At 36.0% G+C, this 26,771-nt stretch overlaps 1 pseudogene; it reads left to right on the top strand.

Moving 5' to 3' along the window:
- The first annotated feature begins 2,634 nt into the window (after positions 1–2,634).
- LOC131874888 (NADH dehydrogenase [ubiquinone] iron-sulfur protein 2-like) overlaps positions 2,635–26,771 on the top strand; it is a 33,610-nt pseudogene continuing 9,473 nt past the window's right edge.

Genomic DNA, 26,771 nt, shown 5'->3' on the forward strand with positions numbered 1-26,771 from the left:
AAAAACTTCAAGCACATATCCTTATTCAAATCTATTCATTAACATTGCTTGACATAAGGTTTTCCAAATTCGCATACTACGGAAGATCATATACACTGGATACTTTAGCATCATAGATATGCAAATTAATTTTGAGATCCTCTCTTTCCCGCTTTACTGGTGCTGTTCACTAAATGGGAAAACTACATTATACATTCAAAATTTTAGAAGAGATGTCTTGCATTAAAAACCTCTGAAAATACCTGGAGATTTACAGTTGTAAAACTTGTAGATCTGAAGATTTACTTCACTTTTAGCACGGTCTTTTAGATCAAAGTCGCCACCTCTTGCACAGAGGATATTTTGAACAACAGAACGCCATCCAACACTTATTTAATTCTCGGCTTCTCTTTCAATCTTGTTGCAATCAACACTCTTCTAGGTTGTTTAATACTGGTATGAACCACATAGTCGCCACCCAATAAGGAATTGGGGAAAAATTTGCATACAGCTGAAAGAACTTCTCACAACTTTCAACCATGCATTCACTGTTACTCCTTCATAAAATATGACATGAAACACATATCATTCTTGCAGATCAAGAATAAGAACACTTTCTCACTCTGTGCATACACAATGGACATACTAACTGGATGAATTTAGACAATTTCCATTCTCAGTTCCCTAGCAGAGTCGCCACTTTTGTTGTTCACCAAAAGTGATAACCCAAGAACACCTGCAAATCTATCTATGAGATAGCCAATATCAATCAATGAAACACCTTAGGGCTTGGACAACATAACATAGGATCCTAATGATCCTCCTGCACTTCAGGTTCTGCTAGAGCTAGGAGGGGACACCCTTTTGATGCATTAAATACATCAATCCCAGACATAAGACTGCATCAACAATAAGTAGACAAACCATTCCACAAGCTCACCAAATTAGGTAACACGTACAGATGGGTTGGATCTTATACAAATAACAGGTGAAATAGAGCTTTGGAAGGATAGAACATTAACTCGTAAACATAAAGGGAAATAGATTTATCTTTTAAATTGTTTGATCTGAAAACATCCCCAAACTTGCAAGACCAGTGCCTTATCCAAGGGCAACAGAGTCATATATCAAACTGTAAATGAAAGCATGTACTGCAAATCCACCTTCATCATTAAATATCCCTGCATTAATGCCTTACAAAATTGCATTACTCAACTCACTCACAAAATCATCAGATCCGAAAATATATATCCCATTATCTATGATCTATTACAGAATTTAAATTCTTCCTTGAAGAATGCCTGCAAACAACCACAACATTTTCCTTGAAATTGACAAACTTCAGCCTCCTTGAGGCTTCAATTTATAACAAAGAGATATACATTCAGAGACAAATTCTGTGTGAATTTGTGCATGCCTTACATACACAAGAACCTGCAGCAAAACATCTACAACAACAATCAAACTCTATTCTCTGGAAAAGGACATTGCCCTATACAATTTTGAAAAGAACTCAGAAATGGAAGCCATGAAAATATGGAGCCATTCTCCAAATTTCTGGAACCCTTCTAACTGAGAAGAATTGAGAATAAAAAGAGGAGGGAAGAAAATCAAATTTGCAACTGAAATTGCCAAGTGTCTCCTCTCTAACTGAATTTCACTCCCATGGAAACTGCTCTTGAAATATCTCACATTTGTCAAAATTAAATGCTTGAACAGATTCCTCACTTTGAGAGCTTTCCGACAATATATAATACTTGCCATTTTGGCCAAAAATGAGACCCTGAGCGAATTAATCATTTATGTGCACAATCATTTAAATTTTTGAATTATTCAATATAGTTGAAACTATATCTTTTACTGATTTTAAATTTAATTTTTTGCTCCCTTTTGGCCCTGACGCTTTGCCACGTGTCGGGACCTGATTGGTTGATAGGGTTGACTGGATGCCACCTGGGATGACACTTCATCACTACGCCACGTGTTCGCTTGCTTGTCGTCCATGTCATCGCCACTGGACAAGACCCGCGAGCTGTCATTCCACCTGGACCCGCCACCTGGCTTTCGCCATTTCACAATGGCTAACGGGCGAGCAACTTCGGGCTCTGAAATTGCGCAGACCGTCAGATCATCCCGAACTTGCACGATCTTTAACCTTCGCTGAGCTTTTCGCCATTTCACGTTTCCCCATTTTGCAACCTTTAACTCGCGTGCATCTCGTCCTCCCGAAGTCGCGCACACCGTCGGATCGGCTGGAAGCTCCATGACCTTTACCTCTTTTCACTGTTTCGCAGGGCTTAACTGGCGAGCATCTTTGGGCTCCAAAATCACGCGCTTCGTCGGATCCTCTGCAACCTGCTCACTGGTTAAGCTGACCTTTCTCTGCAAAATTTGCTTGTTTGCCTTGAGAAGCGTGCCTAAGTGGGGTCCACCTGGTCGCTGCTCAGTCACCTCCTCTGTCACCTCAGGATTTGGGCCCGCACGTGCCCCCACCTTGGGCAGCCAACAATACCGTCCGTCAAAAGCCCAGAGGCTTTGACATATTACTAGTGTAAGGTTTTGCATATAAACACCAAAATAGACCATTTCCCAGCGAATGTGGGATATTGTGTTTCGCCTTGCACTGTGCATTTGAAAGCTTTCCTGAGAGCTTTAATGGCGTTTTCTGTCATTGCTTGGAAATCAATGGTCTTTCCAAACACACCATGCTGCAAGGGAGGATGCTGGAGGTTTCATACTCACGTGAGGGAGAGGTGATTGAAATTTTTGTTTTGTATTTGGAATTCAATGCTATTTCAAAAACCACATTGCATTTGTTTGGAACTTTCTATAGCTGGAATGGGGGGTTTTGAAAACTCTAATGCCCTTTTTCCATCCACCATGCACAAAGAGAGTGAAGACTGTGGTTTGCATTTGCTGAAGGCTATTTTAATGTGCTACTACCCCTTCCACAGTCCACCACATGAGCATTAGCTTTGCAAACTATGTGCTACCTTCTTTGCCAAACAATAAACTGCATCTCCTTTGCCAAATACAATGTCCAGTAGGGAGGAGAAGAAAAACATGGGGGGGAAGGCTGTTGCAATTTGCTTGGAGCATTTGAAACTTTCTGCAGTCCCTTCTACAAAAAACGTGATTTTCCACAACATTAGACTGCAGCCCCCATTTGCCAAACACCACACAGAGCTTGGAGGTTTTTGGGGGAGGCACGTGAGGGAGGAGGATGTTGCTGTTCATTTTGCTTTGAAACTTTTTCCATGGCTCCCTTTATGCCACGCAACCCCTCACTCACCACGCAGAGAATTTGGCAATTTCATTTGTTATGGAGTTTCAATGGTCTCTGTCACTATGCCACGCGCAACAAGGAGGATAAAAAGGCATGTGAGGGAGGTTTGACTGGCATTACACCTTCCAGATCTGCATTTGTTGATAAGTCTCTGTAGATTTCAGGATTCCCTCTCCATTCCACACAATCCACACAGGGACTTCCACTCTATTAATTGCATTTTAATGTTTTTTTTAAAAAAAAAAAAACATATTGGACAAGGGAGGAATCACTAGTTGTTGGCAATGAAACTTTAATTCTTTGCCATCTAGACAACCATGCAGGGCATAGGGAAAATACATGCCACGAGACTTGCTTGGAGGTTTCACGTGGAGGGAGAGTTGGCAAAAAATGTGGCACTGTCATTTGTTTACAATGTTTGATGCTGCCAAAGCAACATTACTTGCTGTTGATGTAGCTACTTCACCATCTACCAGAGGCTTCACGAGGGGGAGGGAGCTGTCTTCTCTACATGCATTTGTTGTTTATTTTGAATGCCCTTTACTTATGCACGCAGAGAGGAGGCCGACAAAGGTCACGTTGGAGCATTTGCAATACACATGCCAATCTCCATTTGCTGTTTGAAGTTCATTGCCTTTGCTGAATCCTTAACTTCAGTCTTTCACCATGCTAGGACAGAGAGCTACTGGTTTTACACCTACCATATTGTGCATTCGCTGATTAGTTTCATTTTCCCATTCTTGAATGCATCACTGTCATAGACATCTTTGGCTGTCATGAGCCTCTTATCTTTAATATTGGTCGATTGTATTTCACTGTAGCTGCTCTAAGACGTTATTCACTTGCTATAAGAATGCTCTTACACAGTGGTCTTAATGACTGGTTGTCTTGGATGGCTGCACTGTTATTCATGCTTAATGTAAAGCAATGTATTTTTAAGATATGATCTCCTTCATTGGAGGTACATTGTTAAACCTCGAATTCACAATGTCTTTAACCTTGAAACTTCAAGGGCTGCTACCCATATGAACTTCACTTGATTGTGACTTGTGAATTACATCATCATTTGAATATTCTGAAATTCCCCCAGTAAACAAAAATCGCCAATAAAAATAATGCACGGGCATAGGCCAGGTCGGGCCCCAAAGTGGGTCTGACTGAATATTTTTTCGTTTTCAAGTGACTGGCCTTTGAAATGCTTCAGACACCTTAAACACACCTTTGGAAATGATCGAAATCATTTTTGGATCATCAGACTAAAATTTGCAACCTTCAGGCGATTATGCCACATTTTTGCATCTAATCGCGAAGCCATAATTTTCAAAGTGGTCAAAACACCTTTCTGAACCTCGCCATCTCACATGCGTGTACTCTAATATGCAAGCATGGAATCTACCAAACATTTTCTCAAGAAGAGTCCCGAGCGAAGAGATATTAATTGGTGAAAATGGCCAACTGGCTTTGTTGACACTGTGGACCTGATGAAGTCAATGTTCTGGCAACACATGATGCCTTTCTCAAAAATACCAAACGACCTCCGTAGGCCCTTAAATTTGAAACATAGGTACCTTGAAGTACATATTAAAACTTGGAAATATCAGTTCGACCAAAAGCCTGACTGGATGCAAATGGCACACTCATAAAGATAGCTGCTTAAACTGATATAGCATTGAAAGTACGGATAACTGAAAACGATGGCTAAATGAACCCTTTTGAAAACCAGTCAAACAGATTGACAAAGGCTTAAAATTTGAAACGTAGCTCATCATTTATACCAGTAATAACCCAGAGCAAACATTATATCATAACACTTATTGAGGCGACTTTTACATTTGTGCGAAACAAGGCTCCGACTAGTTGTCGAAACAAGGACTAGTCAAACCACATGAACTGCAAATGGATTTGGCTTTGAAAATTGAGCAAATGGATTTGTTATTACTTGAGTGTTTGCAGGCTGACTCACATTTATGCATATAATTGAATCCATTTTAAAATTCTCCATGGTGATCAACAGGGCAAAAGATGTAATCGCTCAAAATAGGCTACTCAATAAAATCTGCATTTGTGCCTAAAATGCACTTTCAACTCACCCCTCAAAATGGGTACCTCATAAACTTATCTAAAATTAATTCTGAAAGTTTCACATCACTGAATAGGCGAAATGAAAGGTGTAGGACATGAATCCCGAGCCTTATCCTCTGAAAATCAACCGGTTCCATTTTGACCTATCACAAACTAGGCCATTCAAACTGGCTCATTTAGGTACTTTTCTGACATGTAGAGCAATTTTTTTGAAATGGGCCTCTAAACTTGACTCAATTTTAAATAGTCCCAACAGTGGCTCTGACTGGGGATGGTTGATTGCAAGATCAACACAAGAATCCAGAATCAATGGTTAAGCAGATGACCCAAAAACAAATCAATCTTCATTTCTTCTCATCTCAAAAACAAGGCTTCCTTATTCTACCCAAACAACAGGGCACTTTATTGAAAACCACACAACTGAAGCAAAACAACTATACAATAGATATAAACATGCTTAAAACTGAATATAAGTTGCTCAATCAATCTTAACATTTACCTCTTTAAAAAATCTGATTTTCATCACTTGATACTATGATCCAAACAAAGGCACCTTTGAATAGCAACTGAGCATAATTATTATAATCAACCTCTGTTGTCTCATTACTACAACAACTGGTGTGCAGATGTTGGTTCGGTATGTCCAAAGAGCAGGATTTAGCTGAATGTGCTAGTCTTTTCCAGCTTCATTGACTGTTTTCTTCAAGATTTTCAAGATAGTGTTGTTTGATGCCTCAAATTTACCACTTTCTTGTGGATAATATGGAGTAGAAAACCTATGTTGGATATGTAATTGCTCACATAGTTCCTTCACATTTTGATTTTTAAGTGGTTATCCATTATTAGTGATAATGGTCATAGGAACTCCATAGCGACATATTATATAATTCAGGATGAATGATGATATTGTTTTCCTGTCACTTTTTTCAAAGGTACTAGCTTCAATCCATTTAGTGAAATATTCAATAGCAGTTAGAATGAACTTATGTCCATTAGCGGATGAAGGATTTATCTTACCTACCAAATCAAGATCCCATTGGGAGAGTGACCATGAACCTGCCATAGGATACAATTCTTGTGCTAGTGCGTGAATGAGATTCCCATGAATCTAGCATTATTTGCATTTATTGGCATATGTATATGAATCTCTCTCCATAGTAGGCCAATAGTAACCCATACAAAGAAGTTTCTTAGCCAGTGTTAATCCACTTAAGTGTGTGCCACAAATACCTGTGCGAACTTTGTTAAGAAGTTTCTCTGATTCCTCTTGTTCAAGACATCTCAATAAAGTGCCATATAGACCTCGCCTATATAAGATATCAGCAATAATAGTATAGTAGGATGACTGATGGATAAAATTTCTTCTCTAATTGCGAGATAGGTTAGGAGGAAGGATATTCTATTTCAAGTATTGATAGGTTTGGGTGTATAAGGATTGATCGGTTCTCGATATATGGAAAATTATGCAGGCACGCTGACATTGAATGGTAGGGGTTAAGATATATTCCACTAAGAATTAATAACGCTATTGATTCTCTTGATTCTGCAAGAGAGATGATATTGTAGCCATTACATCTACTACTTTATTCTCATTTCTTGGGATTTGGGTGAATGATATTTTTTCAAAGTGTTCTTTAAATTATTCTATCAACTATTTTTAGGGCATGAACTTGTCATCCTTGGTTTTATAATCATCATTTATTTGGTTGATGATAATCTGTGAATCACCATAGACATGTAATTCCTTGATATTCCATTCAATATCCATTTTGAGCCCAATAGTAAATGCTTCATATTCTGCAGCATTGTTTGTGCATGGAAACCACAGTCTATATGATTTTGGAATTGTGTGTCCTTGAGGTGTGATAAACAAAATTCTTGCACCTTATCCATATTGTGTATAAGAACCATCAAAGTGCAACTCACAAATTTTGTACTTATTGTCAGAATGTTTGCATTAGGAAATTCAATGTGCAATGGTATGTCATCTTGTAAAGGTGCTTCAACTAATTGATCAGGAATGACCCATCCTTTGATATCTTTTTGATCAACATACTCTATATCAAACTCACTTAGTACCATAACCCACTTGGCCAGTATTCATGTCAAGGTTGACTTTTTCAACAAATACTTTAATGGATCGATTTTTTCTATCAACTTCACAGAATGAGTCAGCATATAATGTTGCAGCTTCTGAGTTGCAAATACAACTGCTAGGCATGTCTTCTCTATTAATGTGTAATTTAATTCATAGCCAACAAGTGTTCTACTGATATAATATACTGCTCTTTCTTTTCCTTCTTCATCATGTTGTGCTAGGATAGCTCCTAATGATAGATTTGTTGCTGAGATATGAAGCAACAATGGTTTCCCTTTGATTAGTGATACAAGTACTGGAGGATTCATGAGATATTATTTGATTTGCATAAAAGCCTCTTCACACTTCTGATCCCATTTGAATGGAATGTTCTTATGCAAAATATGAGTTAATGGATAACATCTATCTACTGATTGAGAGACAAATCTTCTAATTGATTGCAATCTTCCTTGTAAAGAACATAATTGACTTATGTTCCTAGGTGACTCCATTTCCATGATAGTTTTGACCTTTTTTGGATCTACTTCAATTCCATGAGGTGATATAATGTACCCAAGAAGTTTTCCAGAGGTTACTCCAAATGCACATTTCTTTGGATTTAATCTCATTTGATATCTTTCAAGCCTATCAAAGATCTTTCTCAAGATGTTCAAATGTTCTTTTCTTGTATGATATCTTGCAAGTATATCATCTACATAATGTTCCATAAATGTATGCATCATATCATGAAAAATTATTGTCATAGCTCTTTGATAAGTTGCTCCTGCATTCCTAAGCCTAAATGACATAACATTGCAGTAGTAAGTACCCCATGCACAGGTGAATACTGTCTTTTCTTGATCTTTAGGGGTGATTCTTATTTGATTGTATCTTGAGAATCCATCCATTAATGAAAACATCTCATATCCTGCTAATAGGTCCACAATTATATCAATGTTGGGTAGTGGGAAATCATCTTTGGGACACGCCTTGTTCAAATCTCTGAAATCGGTGCAGACTCTTATGCTTTTATCTGGCTTTGACACTGGCACTATGCTTGAAACCCATTCTGGATAGGCAACAAGTCTTATGAAACCTACATTTACTAGTTTCTTTAGATCGACTTTTACAAGAAGTGCAATGTGTGGATGCATCTTCCTTATCTTTTGTTTTATTGGTTTTGCTTTTAGATCCACATTGAGATGATGCATGATAAGACTTGGATTAAGTCCTGTCATGTCTGTATAGGACCAAGAAAAAATTATTTGCCTTTGTCTGAAAAATTTTAGGTATTCTTTCCTCTCTTAATCTGATAATGATGCAGCAGAATGAAGTATCTTGGGACCCTTTGATGTGCCAATGTTTATTACTTCCGTTGGTTCTATTAGAATAGCAGATCTCTCCTAAAAGTATGTAGGGAGGATGTCAAAATTTCCATCTTCTGGTGCCTCAAAGAGGTTTTCACCGTTAGATACGTTCTTTATTTTTCCTCTTGATTGATCTAGTGTTGCCATGAAATGGTTTTCAACACTAGGTCTCTTTCCTTGTTTTATTTCAATTTTGCGATTGGAAAGTTTGGCATTCTCCCGACTACAAGAAATTTTACTTGATTCTGCAATGGAAGATATCTTAGGTGTTATGGGTTCGATGACATTAAGATATACAACTAAGTCATGGTCATTGGAAAAGACATCCAATTCAGGGTTTTCTAGGTTATCCCAATCAATTAGTTCTGGATGAAGAAGGGGTAAGTCATAGTCATCGTCAATTTTAGGTGCTTCAAGGTTCATGACATAATAGTCTTAATTTGACGTAGAGTAGGTAATGCCATAGATAGAATAATCTTGAGGATAGTCTCTCCCAAGTCTTCTCCAATCAGTTCTAACAAAATCAATATTGGTATTTTGTGATTCACACTCAAGTGACTCTTCATCTGGTGTTTGTCCCTTAAACGCATGAATTATATCAACACACACATCTTTAACACTGTAAGTTACTTCTTGATTAATTTCCATGGATTCATTTGTATTTTGAAGTTGACATACTTGTGTACATGATACAAAGGATTCTTTTGCTAGCTTTTGTCTTCTCTCGAACTCAGCTTCTTTTGGACTAAAAGTCAATCTTGCTTGACTATCTCTTAGTTTTTCTATGGTTTTTCCATACCTTGGTACATATTTCTCCTCATTTGATAGAAATTTGACATTTCTTGATGTTTGATCAATATCTGTTTGTGCTTCTTGGGGTGTTACTTCTTGGTCTTTTTCATCCTCTTTCTTTCGTTGTCTTGCATATGCCTCTTTTCTTTGGATTTTGAGTTCTTCTTGTCTTCTTTCTAATTCTATCCTTTATTTTGTAAAAGACAAGTCTTCATTTGTGATAGCTATTTACTGTTCATTATTTTCTTCACTTGATACACTAGATGATAGATCTGCACCCCATTCATATTCATTTGAATGTCTCCGAACCATTGCCTAGGACTACACCACTATACCATACAGGAATGTTGTATGGTGCAAAAAGTTCCCCGATTTCTGCCATCTCTACTTTTACTACTTCTGGAATATCTTGTCTAGGTTTAACATTTGCTCATATTTTTATCTTGTTTACAAGATTCCTCTTCTCTATTTATTGCAATCTCTTCTTGTTGTTTCTCATATTCTTCTTGTTTCTACTTATTGGCTATTATTTCTGCTGCTTGATGTAGCTTTTCTTGCCATTGTTCCTCTTTAGGGACCAATTTATCTCTCCACTTTCGCTGTTGATATTTATGTTGTTTTTGATTTGATTTTGGATATCCAAGTCCTATCTTATCTTCTTTATATTGCGAATGAGGATGAATAGGTTCTGAAATACCTTGATGTCGCCTACCAATTGGTCCTTTTCCTTCATATCACATTTTTTGCATGATCTTATAACCATTGCCATATTTCTCTATGGGAATATTGACTTCTGTAGCTGTTGCTATAGTTTCATCTTCATCTTTTTACAGCCAATGAAGAATGTCCTTGTCTTTAATTTCTTCTGCAAGTGTTCTAGCTCTAACAAATGCTCCATTAAACATTTCTTTCAGTTTTTCTGAGATCGGTGGTTGGATATATGTAGGCTTTCCATATGATTTAGGTGAAAGTGGAAAATTATGCAAAGATAATTTTCCCATTTCTTCATCATTTAATTTGAGATTTTTCTCGAAAGTTTCCCATAATTTTTCTTGAATTTCTTTGGTAGGATATACTGATTCTCTATTATGTGGAGCTCTTGTATCTTGTGTTGGCTTCAAATTATTACAATATTCGCTGGAGTCTGCAATTATAGTGACTTCTTGTTCCATATGAGGAAACTTTACACATTGGTGATATGTAGAAGGAACTGCTTGCATGCCGTGAATCCATGGCCTTCCTAGAAGAATGTTACAAGAGAGATTCAAATCTAAATCCTAACATAATGCATTCCTTTCCATAGGTCCTATTTTGATTGGTAACACCACAGTTACTTTAGAAGAACACTCCTCTTCATCATAAGCCTTAATGGTTATTTTCTTCTTTGGATCTACTGCATTTTCTGAATATCCCAAAGCCTTTATTAAACTTAATGCACAAATGTTTAAGCCAACTCCACCATCTATGAGTATGCGTTTGACATGAGTTTTTATTAATAGTGACTTCAACATGTAAGGGAGCATTATGAGGATTTTGTAAGGATGCATCATCATTTTCAGAAAATGATAAGCAATGAGAGGCTATAAGGTGTCCCACCATGTTTTGGAATTGATCTACATCCAAGTCTTTTGAAACTGTTGTTTTCATGAGAGCTTTTTCCAAAATTTCCTTATGCATAGGTGAAACTTTGAGAAGTTCCAAAATTGATATTTGAGTAGGTATTCTTTGTAATTGTTCTACTAAGTTGTATTGTTGTGAAGTGGATGTTGATTCTTTTGTTATACCTAGAAATGTGACCTTTGCTTTGCTTCTCGTAATGATATTGATTGGTTCTGAAGGTGTGTTATCTTTAACGATGATGAAATTTACCACATAATTATATGTATAAGAACAGTTCACTTTGGCTTTGCCTTTTCCATCTTTTGATTTGGATTATTCACCTTTCTCATAATTTGGAAATAGAGTTTTGAAGGCTAGGTGGGATTCATTTGTCTTATGACTATCTACTATGATAGTTCCATTATCAATTAAATCTTAGATAAGGTGTTTCAATATTTGACAATCATTAGTATGGTGTCCTTTATTTCGATGATAGTTGCAAAAATGATTATCGTTCCACCAATTAGGTTTGACTTGTGGTTCATAACTTCTTATTTTTGGTAAAATAATCAGTTTGTTTGCAAGAAGACTTTTCAAAGCTAATTCCAAGGGTTCTCCAATGTTTGTGAATTTCCTACGAGGATTGGAGAAGAAAGACTTGGATTTATTGTTTTCTTGATCTTTATTGTTTGGGATTTGACTCGATAGATTAAAGATTGGTTGGTGTTTCCTAGCATTACTATCGTCATTTCCCCAATTGATGACATTCCTACTCTTTGACCAAAAATTGGGTTTGTCATTGTTGTTGTTGTTGTAAAGTTTTAGATCTCCTTTCTTTACCATTGCGTCTTCTATTTTTAGACCATTCTCAATCATCTTGGTGAAAGAAGGAGGACATTTCATTTTTAAACGATAACTCATTTCATTGATAAGATTATCAATGAATATGTCCATCTTTTCTTGATCAGGTACATCTCTTGGATGCCTATTAAACATTCATTTCCATCGCTGCAAGAAGATCATGAAATATTCACCATTCTTTTGTTTAACATTGCATAAATCCAACATTTTTATCTCATTCCTTACATTGTAGGAATATTGTGAAATAAACATAATGACGAGTTCTTCAAAAGATTTGATTCCAGATGGTAATCTTGAAAACCATTCCATTGATTATCCATTTAAACTTCTAGGGAATAGACACATCAGGTAAGTTTCATTGTGTGCAAATCCCATTCTCATAGTACAAAATTCCCCAATGTGATCTTGAGGATCAGATTTCCCATCGTACTTATCATATTTAGGGATCTCACAATCCTGTGGAAATGGTATCATATTCAAACTTTTATGAAAAGGATATGGGTAGATTTCTTCCAATGAATACTTCTTGGAGCTTGTTCCATTCTGCATATCTTGTATCTGTTGTTGTAGAGTTTGCATTTGCTGAGTGAGGTTTAACAACAGATTATCCATACGGTTTCTCCTTGTCTCTTCATAAGTTCTTCTATCATTATGCTCTCTCCTTGTGTCATCATTTTATTTTCTTGTTTCTTCATGGCTTTATTTGTTTGTATCTTCACTATTTGGATCATTTGTGTTTTGAGTGTTACTTGTGTCCACATCTTGTTTCAAGCTTTCTATGTTAGTCTTGTGGCAATTTAGCTCCTAATTTTGCCAACATCAAAATATATTTTTCTTTTTGTTTTGCAAATATTTTTTCCATTAGCCTTCAAATTTGAAATATTTCTCAAGGTCTCTAATGGTGTTATTGACCGGTTCTTCATCAACAGTTGTATACCCAAAAGTTTGGAACATTGGATTATATTCTTCTTCCATTTGTTTTTGTTTTCTCAATTGTTCGTGTTGAGGTCTAGTCCAAACTGGCATGTGATTGTTTCAAAATTTTTCCAAAGTATTCTAAAGACAACTAAATAGGTGATTATTGGTTTAGGAAGATATGCTTTGATGATTTTACCATTGTTGTTTTTTCATTGTGATAAAGTGTCTCTTTGTTGAAAAGCACGTCTTTGTGAAATTTCTCTGTCAAATTAGTGCAGAGCACATGTCATTTCATAGATAATTTTGAAGCACATGGTGTTGTTTATAGGTTCATTTGTGTTGTAATTGTGGGTTGGATCAATGATCAACCTTGATGTAACTGAATGCCTATTTTGTATGGTCAATAATCTCTTAGGTGAGCATATAAACCTAGAGGTCTATTAGGCCATGAAGGCTTGGAATTTGGATTTTGTCAAAGTTAGTATGTCTAGGATGTTGTCTTAGGTGTTGGAGTAAATAAGGACCTTGGATGTGTTTCCATAAGGTCTAGGTAGTTATTAACTGGTGTTGTTCTAAATTGCAAAATATTGCATTTGTTGTCAGCAACTTTTTAAAGTTACCGGTAGAATGACAACAATTTCTCCAACGGTCCTAACTATTCAAAAGTTGGTCATGAACATTGGAAGAGGTTTATATATATGTGGACAATCGTAGGAAGGTGTGTTGTTGAAGGTTTTGTAAGGTTTGGTGGAGAAAGTAAATAAGACAAATTTAATTTCGCCATACAAATATTTTTCTGTATGATTCGTACAGAGTGTGAGAATTTCTAATGAATTTTTGATCTGGTTAGGAGTAACTCGGAAACATCCTTCCAATGCGTCTGGTCTGACCCCCCGAAGTAAAGTTTAGTAGAAGTTACAAACATTTATTTTTTGCAGGTTGAAACCCTCCATTTTCAAGGGTTATAATGCAAGTAAGACCCTAACTTGTACTCTACTCATTGGGATCCAATGGCCATGGGTAGAATGCTAGTTAGGGATGTGTATTTTGAGATTCCAGAGGGGCGAGGTCAGAGGAGTTGATTGGTACAGTACCACCAAGCCCTAGTCTAAACCAGTTGAGGGTTTGTATTAGATTATATGAGTTTCTTTGAGTAGACAATAAATAATGATGAGATGATGAGTTGAAGTGCTGAAACTTGGTATTTGAACATAGGAGAAACTTCCCAAAAAGTTGGAACCTTCCTGTGATCCCATTCTCTATACCTCTTTTGTGAGACCGGTCTAACCTGATCAATTAGGCCTGTAACCAAGTAGGTGTTGAAGAGTACAGGAATATGGTGGAAATCCAATCTTTTCGAATCTGATAGTGGTCCCAAAAGGGTATCTGAAACCTAAATTTGGTTAAAGTATTATTTGGCATTGTAGACACCTAAAATTGTCATGTCTAATTAAATAAATATTTTTATTTATTTAATTATTTTAAGCCTAATTTTTCTATTAATTAAATAAATCTTTATTTATTTAATTAATTCATTTATCCTCTTCTAGCCTTATTTCTAAATTAAATAAATACTTTTATGTATTTAATTTATCCTTTCCTAAATTAAATAAATATCTTATTTATTTAATTGATCCCACTTCTTCTATTAATTAAATGAATCTTTATTTATTTAATTAATTCATTAGCCTTTTCTACTCATGACACATATCATTCATCTCTTAATTCCTACACTACCTACCCTCTCATTATTCTATTATTTCTTTTACCTACCCTCTAATCCTAGCCAACCATTTATCTTTTACACCTCTCAATCTTATCCCTCCATTTCCTATAGTGTCTTCTATATAAGGAGATGCTTCCTTCATTATCAAACCTAATCATTCTAATCATTCTAATCATTCAATCAGCTAACCAATCTATTCTAATCATTCAATCAGCTAATCAATCTAATCAAGTATTCTAGCATTCAAACTTTCATATGCGATCAAGCCTACTTGCAACCATATTTCCGTTCTTTGTTGAGCTCTTGTGCACACATAAAATCTGAGAGAAAATATATCAAGCACGATCAATGGAGATAGGAATAATGGAGATCCAAACCCTATTGTACATGTGATGGTATAATCTTTGTGATTTTATTTGATTTGCATTGTCTTAGGTAATCTTCATATGTTATGGTGGATCTTTGTTGTTGTTAGGCTAGGGTTTTATGGTTGAATTCATTTAGTCTTTAAATATTGTTGTCTCCACTTTCACCATAAACATTTTGGCATGCTCCATGGGATATGTATTTTTGTTAGATCTATTTTTTTTTAAGGTTTTTCTAACCCTATATTGCTGTTTTGTAAAACAATTTGGAGAATAACCTCGTGCAGCTAGGGTTTTAGACACAAAATCAAGATCTTGGAGAGATTTGATCCGATCTCACAAACGGCTTGGAAATTTTGCACCAAATTATTTTGGCAAGTTGAAGACAGTATCAACAACTCTCAAACCAAAATTAAGATCTATTGAAGCATATTTTAATTTTATATGATTTTGTTATGAATTTTCATAAAAAAATAATTTTGAGAGCAAATGAGCGAATTTTTTAGTTTTTCTTATATTTTTGGAAATCTCTCTAATTTATACACATGATCTATTCTTTGTGATTTTAATTTTGATGCAAAATATTTCCTTAAAAAGTGGATCTCTAAAAATTAGGTTTTTTCATTATTTTGATCAGATATCACAAACAGATTTGAATTTTGGCATAAAATTTGTTTTGCAGGTCAAGAAAATTATTAAAGGTGCTCAGGAAAAAATTCAGATTTTTCGGATCATATTTGAATTTTCTTTGAATTTTTTATGCATTTTCATAAAAAATTAATTTTGAGAGAAAATTAGAGAATTTTTCGGATTTTGTTACATTTTAGGAAATATCTCAAAAGTATACACAGGATCTGTTATTTGTGATTTTAAATTTGATAAAAAATCATTCCTAAAAAGTTAGATCTTTGAAAATTACGGTTTTGCATTATTTTGCTCATATCTCACAAATTGCTTGGAAAGTTTGTAGGAATATTTTTATGCAGGTTTGAAAGGCCATCAAGAGTGTCCAGTAAAAGTTTCATATTTTTTGGATCAATTTCGCATTGTATATTATTTTTTATGATTTTTCATTAAAAATTAATTTTTAGAGCAATGTAGCAATTTTTTTGGATTTTCTTACATTTCTGGAAATTTCTTGAAATTTTATAGGTGTTTTTTTATTTATGATGAAACAGATCTTTGAATTGGTAAAAAAAATGCATTGTTGAAGGCCCCTATTTCACAAAGTCTTTTGGATCTAAAACTTACCTAACTTGTGTGCTTGCAGGAGGGGTATTATTGCAAAACTACTCACAAATCTTTGTTGCAAAATTTTGGCAAGGGTTTTTGATCTTTATTGTATGCCTTGTTTTCATAGATTATCAAACACTTCAATTGGTACTAAAATTGAACTAGTGTCTTTTGTGTCTTGAGCAATAGGCTCTTTTTGTTTAATCTTTAGAGGGTGTGTCTCCCTGTGTGGTCATTAGGACTATTAGTGAGGAGAGAATGACCCAAGTGGTAGTGAGGAAAACCCACCTCTTCCGAACCACTATAAACAACTGTATCCATTGTGAAAACCATGGGTAATGTGTGCTGATTAGTTCATACCGACAATATGTCTCCCCATAAACCCGTTTGATTAAATTTATTTGATCATTTGTAGGGCGTAACCCCTACCAGTTGGGAGCCTTCTGTATTTACAGAGCTGAAAGTGCCGCATGTATGGCCACACGAGCGGATGCCATTACTAGCACCTTTCTATTTTAGAAAGCCAAAATCCTTCTAATTGATGGGTCAGGAGGTCGGACCTCTAGAGTGACCCACACACACAGTTCTTAGTAGAGATACAAAGTTTGCCACAAGGAGTTTTCGTGGGCATTGGTGCTTGGCTACCCCAGAGAAGTGAGTGCTAAGGGTGGAGCCAGTGGGGTCAAGCATCTAAGTATCCACTTTGAATAGCGTAGCCTTGGGGGAAACCCCATGTGGGATCAACAACTATTGTCTTGGCCAACCATAAGAATTGTGCTTGTCTTATTTTGAACAATTAAACATACATTCAAGGTCAAACATAAAAACATTGTGTCTTTTATATCTTCAAGTGTATGCAAATTTTTTTTACATCAAACAACACACTTTTTTTTGAGTCATTTTGAGTCTAAACACTTGCAAAGATTGAGTCCTCATCAACATTGTGTCCTCTTGTCATGAAAAAATAGTCAAACAAATTCAGATTTGGTCAGAACAACAACTTCACAAATTGGAAAAATTTACATTTCAACAAACAAGAGCAATCAGTTTCAGAATTCTTGAGCTTCCTAGGTTATTTCTCTAGGTTTTCATCTAGCATTCAACCTATCTTTGGGTCTCACAAAGTCCATCATTGCTTTACATCTTGCATTACATTCACATTTGTCTAAACTTGAGTCAAAAGGTCACTTGCTTGTGCTCATCTTGCTTTGTCAACACACTACATACAACAACATTTTGCTAAGTGGTCCCTCATCAAGGTCTATCACCTTTGGGTCTCATTTGGTCTTACTTAGAGTTAAGGTCAACTTACCTCATCAAGAGAAACTATCATCTCTTTGGAAGCCACACCTACTCTACTACATACATACTTGGTCTTACACTTTGGACATTGCAAGTACACCTCAGATTCATTTACATGGCATCCAACTCTTGGTCTTTCATACTCTTTCCATCTTCATCTAGTCTCACACATCTTGGTCAAAACCTAGTTCATGGTTGAAACCCATTCCCAAAAATATAGGAGAGAAGCTAAAGAGGCTCAAGAGTCTGCAAACATGAGTGGCTATGAGTATGACGATGATGTCTTTTTCAATTTTTGATCATAACACATTACCTGACATGGATGCCTATAGAAACATTCCAAGTGTTGAGAACATGGACACTACAAACAACAATGATACACATAATGAAAATATGGACAACTTTCATGTACATTCAACATAAGTGGAAGACTCCACTATGGATCCCCATTTTAATCGATTTGTGGAGGAAATAATGAGGAGAGATAGACAATATTTCTTACAAGTAATGGCACAAAGTGGAGCCAAGATTCCTCATGATTTTGATATGTCTCAAATAATGGAACATCGACCTTTGCAAAAACCTCACCTCAACATGGATCGAAGGAGGCCTAATAGTGGAGTCAATAGAGGACCACATATGGTGCCTGAATCACCATCATCTTTATTTCAAAAACTTGAGGTCCCACATACACATGGTCAAGCATATGATACTCACCTTTGTAGACCATTATAGAAGTCTTATGCAGAAAAATATACTCAATCACATACCAATGCTAAGGACCAACCATCAAATCAATTGGATATCCAAAGGCATGATTAAAATTTGGACACAAGGAAACCCCGCATCAAATTTGGCAGCAACACATTAGAACAAATTTATGACATGCCTATAGAGTATGGTATACATGGATAAAACAAATATTCCATTCCTCATCATGACTCTATACCAAGTGGTCCTTATACACAACATCATTATAGACCTCCTCCATATGAACATGTTTATGATCAATACCATCCATATATGCAACATGCTTCTCCTCCACATAGTGGCTCAGGCATGGGATATGGTCTAAGAAGTTGATCTCCACCTAAGAACAATTTGGAACAACAAATTAAGGACTTACAAAATAAAATGGAGGACATAAATAAACTGAAGCCAACTTACACAATGAGAGACATATGTCCCTATCCATTTGACAAAAGCATTCCAATGCCTCCATTTCCTACACACTTTGTAACACCTAAGTTTGATAAGTACAGAGGCAAAGGTGATCCTAAGTTACATATAAGACAATTTTTCACAGCTTGCATTGAGGTAGCAATAGAAGAGACATATTTGATGGGATTATTCTCACAAAGCTTGGGTGATCAAGCTATGGAATGGTTCTCTCAACTTCCACCTGGAATTAAGTCGTGGGGTGACTTAGCAAAAGCATTTATCCAACATTTCTCATACAACATAGAGACAGGCATACCAGTCACTAGTTTGTGCAACACCAAGCAAAAGGATGGAGAGTCTTTTTCATCATTTTTACAAAGATGGAGGAATCTAGCCAACAGATGCTCTTGTGAAATTCCACAAAAAAAAATGGTAGAAATGTTCACCCAAAATGTTAACAAAGACATTGGTTATGACTTGAGAAAAGCTTGTTTGTCCACCTTCAAGGACGTCATTGAAAAAGGATTAGCAATAGAGAAGGTCCTAATTGAACAAGGAGTAATTAAGATATTCAAAGAAAACAAAGATGACTTCAAAAGAAAAGCTAAGCCAAGATTTTGGAATAAAAACAAGAACATAGTCAATGATGGTGTTCTTGATGCCAATACAGTACGAACCAAAATCATTTTTTCTAGATCAAGCTCTACAAACAATCAAGTGAATACTCAAACAATTTCCAAATCACGAAGGAAATACACCCCATTGGGAGAACCATTTGAGTCAGCTTTCAAGAAGCTAGTGGCAAACAAAATAATAACAATTCCAGATTTGCTTCCATATGAGCCAAAGGTTAAACCAAATTGGTGGAATGATGATGAATATTGTGAATTTCATAAAAGCAAGGGACATAAAACAAGAAAATGTCATCGACTGAAGAACATCATACAAGATATCATTGATAGAGGTGACATTGAGATTGAAGGACACTCATCAAATCAAGAACATGAAATGTTTAAAGAACAATTCCCAAAACATGACAAGGGAAAAGCTAAAGCCATAGATAAGCAGACCAACTATACTAGAGCATCCTATAACTATGTGTATACACCTAAAAATGGTCTGAAGATAATTAATTAAATAAGAAATTATTTAATTAATCTCTCCTTCCCAATTTAATTGAATTCACTAAGTAATTTGATTAAATCTCTCGTTTATCTCCTTATTAATAAATCTAAGGATTTATTAAATAGTTTCATTTCACCCCTTTGATTAATTAATTCCCTCCATCCAAAATCAATTCTTCAAATCCTTTAATTAATTAAAATAAATCAAATCAATGAGTTGTTGAGATTAATTAGCCTTTTCCTATTATTTGAATTTCTAAATTCAAATTCTCCTAACTTCTACCACTCCTAAACCTAACCATTCCTAAACCTAACCCATTCTACCTACCACCATGTCCCCTTTCATCCAACATCTTCTAGAACCTTTGTGAAACTTGTCACTAAGTGTTCCCTTTAATCCAACTCCATTTGCTAACCTCCTCCAATTTAACCATTGATATCTTCAGATCAATCTCAACCGTTGATTCATGCCAACTCACCCCTAGCCTTGGAAAATCCTATAAATAGACCTCATTTTGAGCAATATGGATCCCATCTCATTCGTAGCTTAAGCATTGTTACTATAGGCATCTAGCTTCTAGTTGATCATTTCTTAGCAATTTTATCATGCTTAATTTTAGCTTAAATCTTATCTTAATCATGCTAGATCAATCATTCATGTAGCTTAATCATGCTAGATCAATCATTCATGTAGCTTAATCATGGTATTCTTGCTAGATCATGCATTTTCAGCATTCAAATCTTCCATTTAAGTGTACTCAAGTCACTGGAATTTGCATACTAAGATCTGAGAGCAAAATTCATACTCGCATTTACTAGGAAGCAATAAGTCGATTAGCTATGGTTTTACTTTTTATTGTTTCAATTTACTAACCATTGCTTATAATGATTTATTGAGTACATTGTGGTTGCAGGTATAGGTACACTTCATAGAGCATGACATTTTGGCACCCACCGTGGGGTCGGAATCATCACTTTTGGCCTGTTAATTCTTTAGCAGGCCTGCCCTCTCGAGGAGTTATTAACTCTTAGCCCTTAAGGCCGGTGAGAGGGGAACGACCTAAGTGGGAATGGCTAATGCCAAGTAATCCAACCCACTATAAAATAAATGTGTTTTTGATGAAAATCAAAGCAACGATAGTGCTCGGGAATAGCTCTCCTCCGTACCTTCGGGTATATCAAACCTTGGTTTTCAAGGCAGGGAGACCTCTTAGTTGAGTTTATACCCCAACCCACTGAATGGATCCCTTACTAGTGCCGGTTAAAATAGAAGCTACCTGATTCACCTCCGAAAGGGTGATAATTTTTGTGCAAGAGAGATAGTAACTCTCCCAAGACACTTGCCATATCATGCCCCCATTAGCGTTTGGAGTTGGATAATACGGCGTTGAGAATCCATTGCGTGATACTCAGTGACTGTATTCTGATTAGCTATTGGGTGTGTACCTAAGTCAACAAGCAAAGGTTTTCATTCTTAGCCAACTTCCTTAGGGTTTAGCTTGATTGAGAGTCATGTATCACATCATGTGTTTGCTATGTATTCATCTCTAAATTGAAAAATTAGACACTTAAAACTGGAAAACCAAAGTAAAACATCAAAATTCAGTGATCAAAACTCAAACAAACAAACAATTTTTTATCACTGTTCAAATACTTGTCGTACGAGTCAGAAGTCTCTGTCATATTTCTTGATCCTCTGTCGTATGAGTTAGGAGTCTTTGTCGTACTGCTTGATCTTTTGTCGTACGAGTCAAGGTTCTATGTCGTACGAAACACTGCTTTTCACATGAAGTCACTAGTCTGTCGTTCTATTTTGTATCTCGTTGTTCTATGTTGCATAATCTGTCCCGTGATGAAAAAATACCCAATGAGATTTGAAGAGTTGACGATTGATGTATAAAAATTTATTTCTCTTGATGAATTTGGAAAAGCTAGGTTGTTGTTTCTTCAACGTGATGTTACAATAGAGGTTCTTTCTTCTCAGAATAAGGGGATTAGTCATGCATGAGTGATCAATGATTTCCTTTGATTTGTTTGGATTCAGTTGATTCTTGTTTTGAAATTTTCAAATCTTACTTTATCAGAATGAAGGTTTAGATGCCCCTTCACGACAAAGCGTGCCAAATGATATGGATAAAAAGTTTCCCGATCTGGAAACTAGATTTGACAATTTGAAAACTTTAGACAAGTGTTTTTGAGATAAAATCTATAAGATGTTTAAGGATTTGATTGATATTGATGATGAAAATTTCCCGGATTATGATAGGAAAGACATCCTCTATTGCTCGATTCGTTTCAGATTCTGACAACTTTGTTTGACACAAATTTAGCTTAAGAAAAGTTTTTAATGGTTTTGTTTTTGTCACGCTGGATTGATAAAAGATGATTTTTGATGAAAAATTCTTCTAAAATGTTTTTTGAAAATTTCAAATGTTTTTGAGTTTTAACTCTCTGTTTTTCGGCCTTGGATCACGCACTAGAACAGAGATTACATGCGCTACTGAATTTTTCTGATGCGCTAAAAGACTACGCACACGCGCTAAGCTACCCCTAGACACGCGCTAAAATTTGGATTTTGGAAAATTGTTGTTTTAACAGGTGAAAAATCTATGCGCTATACTGGGCCTGATACATGCTAACTGTTTTGCTTTATGCGCTAATTATGGGCACCTACGCGCTAAGATATTACTCCTACGCGCTAGACTGTTTTTCAGATGCGCTAAAGGATTGTATACTATTTTTGCTTGAGGATGAAACGCTACTATTTTTACTGCATACGCTAATTTGTGTTTTGGATGTGCTAATTTGATTGCTCTATGCGCTAAGATGTTGCTCTTATGTGCTAGACTACCCTGAATTTTTCGTTAGGGTGATTGATTCGAGGATTTTGAATTTTGTTGAGAAATTTTCAAGTGGGATGGATGATTTTCTGAAATAACAAATGTAAGCACAGCACACAAAGTACAATCATTTTGCTTAATCTAACAAAAAGTGTATGTTCTTGTGAGGATGTGTTCAAATCCCCAATGTTTTAACAGGTTTGGATACAAGTAAGACACTTCAGAAAGACTCTTTATTCAAGGGTCATAAGTAACATCATAGCCCACTAGTCTTGATACTCCGTCAGCTTAAACAGCCGTGTCACCCCCTAAAGGGCGCCCATTTTTTTGCCTTTTGCAAGAAGTTAACCCAAAGTGAATTGCTTCACAGTTGAGTAGTTATCTTGGGAGATATATGGTGAGTAATCTTGGGGGCGGATTCTTCCCCACCCTTGCACTATAATGTTACAAATATTTGGTTACTGACTTGGCTCAAAGTTTCTAATTCTATGGTTCGTAATCAGGCTTCCCGTTTGACCGTCAGTGATAAACTCCCTCAGGAGGCTTCCCAACCTTTAGAACAAAGGCTTTACGTATCTCAAGGATACTGGGGGAAGGCTAATTACTGCGCGCAACCATTGAAAAGGACTTTCATCACTTTCCACATTTGATTATAGTGGGTTGGAATTCTTGGCATCAAAGTCGTTCCCCACTTAGGTCGTTCCCTTCACACTGGCCATAAATGGCTTTAAGAGTTGATTGCAACTCTTCGGGAAGACAAACCTGCTAAAGGATGTAAATGCTTTGAAATAACTGAAAGTGGTAAGAGTGGTCTAGATTTTTTATCACCCAGTTAAGGGGAGAGCATATACCTTCCACTTTCGAGACAAAGCAAACAAAGATTTGTTTTAAACCTCCAATTCAGTGATTTGCTAACCTATGTAGAGATGTTGCTCCACAAAAACATGATGTTCTTTTTTAATTTAAAAGAAAGATTTTCTGATCTATCAAAATGGAAATGGTCAACAAAGCAAATTTTCCATTTTGGAGGTCAACAAAAGAAATCGTTTTGTTAACATAAAATTCTTCGCTCTACCTGCAAGAAACCGTTAGAATCCTGCAAACAAACAAAAAGATAAAATGTTAGATGTTTTGGGGGACTTCTACAAGTCTAAACTTTTAGTTTTGTTACAAAAATTGTTTTTTTTTTTGTTTTGTCTGTGATGCACTACAGAACAAACTGTACACGCTACAACATACGTTCTATGTGCTAAAATTTATGATAAACATGCTACTTTGTTCCTTGGGTGCACTGCACTAGGTGTTGGAAGTGCTACTCTGTGTTTTTCTTTTTCCCGCGGTCAGTTCTGAAGGAAAATTTTAAATCTGATATGCTAATGTTTGGGTATTAAGTGCTGGATGATGTATTACAGGCGCTAAACTGGGAATCGAATGTGCTAATCCATTAAGTGGATGCGCTACTCTGTGTTTTGCCCGCATCGAGACCTACAGGAAAAATTGTTCAACAAAATCATGCGCTAAGAAAAGGTCTTCACGCGCTAAAGCAGAGAGCCCACGCACTAAACAGTAGGCTAGAAGTGCCAGACTGTTAGGCGGATGCGCTAATGTATGTTTTCGACGCGCTGATTCCTGTTTCCCGCGGATCTGCAAAAGTGATCAATTTAAAAAACCAATTTGTTATTTGGGGTCGGGCCCCACGGTGGGCGCCAGAAATGTATGCGAGAAAAGTGGGCGAATAAAACTTAATATGTGAAAATTTAGTTAATACTAGTCCACACACACACACAAGACTTCTTGATGCAAGCTATGGAGTAACGTAGTATTACTCAGCTTCCCAAGGAGGGTCCCATGGTTCTCTATCTCACAATGTCCCTCAAACCAACATTTTTGCTCTCAGATTACTGAGAAAAATGGTTTAGGGATGGCAAATATGAGAATGAGAGATTCTTTTGATTGATTTTAGTATGAGATGTGTTGTAAGCTATGTATGGTGCTAAAATGCAATAAACTAGATGATAAGATGACGAGATTAGTATGAATACTATCCTAGCATACTATATTTAGTCTATGATTGAACTAAAATGATAAAGAAAGTAATCTAAGCATGCATATTAGTCTAATTTATGATCTAAAAGAGGCTAAATGATGAGCATATATGAAATGAAAGCTTGAAAGAATTTGAGCATAAGTGTGATGCTTCAAATTTGAAAGATGACTGTTAAAAATGGAGGAATGAGAGCTCTATTTATAGCACAAATAGGGCAATGGATGGTCAGGATTGAAAGGTTTAATTAAGGGCCAAGTTTGAAAGTTGGGGATCCATGTGTACAATTTGCACCAATGAAATAGTGACAAATGTCAACACAGGATTGGGTTGAGAGAAGAGGTTGGAGGCATTAAAGCCCTGAGAAGACTTCATGGTTATCTAAAGGCTAAGGGTCAAGTCTAAATTAGGTTTACCCAATGGATTAAAATTTAATCCAAAGGTAAACCTTTGTGCAAATGATTAAGAGATAATCATGGTCAAAGCATTAATGGCCTGATGAGACCTTTGGGTTGGATAGAGGTTGAGTCAAAACAAATGTTTTAACCATGTGGGAGAGTTTGAATTAACCATTAATGGTTATTGGAGACTTTGGGGATTAAGTGGTTGAAGGTTGGAAGCCTTTAATGGTTTTCAAAGACTTTAAGGATTTTGGTGGTTGAAGATTGAAAACCTTTAATGGTTATCAAAGACTTTGAGCCATTTGAGAAGTGACTTCCCTTTGCCTAGGGATGTGACAAAGTTTAGAGGAGGGTTAGGTTAATTAGAAGCGTTTAGAAGATTCTAGAAGGGATTAGGAAGGGGTTTGGGATTTTGCAAGTGGATGGGGGGGATAATAGGATTTAATTGAATAATTTAATTCATTTAATTAGGTTGTAATTAAATAAATTTGATTTATTCAATTTAGGGTAATTATTTAATTAAATTTGAATTTAATTAAAAGTGGCTAGGGGGATTTAATTGAATAAAATGATTTATTCATTAAATGGTATAGTGAATTTTATTTAAATAAATTAAGTAATTTACTTAATAAAATAGGAGAATGTGGATAATTTAATTAAATTAGATTTAATCAAATAGAGAAATGAATATAAAATATTCATTTAGGAATGTGGTCATTTTTATACGTCTACAGAAACTACTTGGCTAGACTCAACTGCTCTCTCATTGAATCAGCAATTAACTCTGCCCAATCTAAATATTGTTTTCCTTCCAGAACTAATTGCACATAACAATATATCCAATCATCAAAGTTATAAGCTTCGGCAGAACCTCTGGCTCGATGCAATAGAAGCATCACATCATGGATATGTGGCAACATGTGGTTCTTGTTAGGATTTTTAGGTAGCCCAGAACCACCTCTCTGAGGGACCTTCAACCAGAATTTCACCACATTATTCCTATGTCCGGCTCTATCTGCATTGAACTCATTGATTGACTAGGCAAGAGAAAAATTAGAAAACTGGTAATCCGGTATCTTGAAAACTGAAACAATCACCTCACGGTTAATGGCAAGAAGGGTTTTGCCATTATCCCTTTTAATAGTTTTAGATATAGGGTCATATCTGGCAATACACTCCCGAACCAGCTCTGGACAAGGAATTACTAGAGGAAAGGTTGCGGCTTCTAAAAGTCCACTACTCAAAATCTCTATATAAAAAGACTTATCAAGACCCTTGAACACCCTTTCTTTCAAATCTTCAAGGTTCTCTCCTTTCAGGTCAGTATCACTAACTATGGCTTCTGTGGACGCCAAGCTAAAGACGTTTCCAAACAAGTGCAGGGTGGACTTCATGATTTCAAAACAAGAAACCTAAATTTGATTGCAGTGAAACCTTTTGTATGAGAGAAAATGCAAGGGAAAACACTGGAGAAAATAAGGAAAGACTCACCTTCACAGTTGTCTAATCGGATGATGGCTAGCAGTAAGAAAGACTCCTATCTAGGGATAACATAAACAAAAATCCAGCAGCAAGTAACAAATGCAGAACACAAATTATTTTCATACCTTATTG

The sequence above is a fragment of the Cryptomeria japonica genome, chromosome 4, assembly GCF_030272615.1.
Source record: "Cryptomeria japonica chromosome 4, Sugi_1.0, whole genome shotgun sequence".
NCBI classification, from domain to species: Eukaryota; Viridiplantae; Streptophyta; class Pinopsida; order Cupressales; family Cupressaceae; genus Cryptomeria; species Cryptomeria japonica.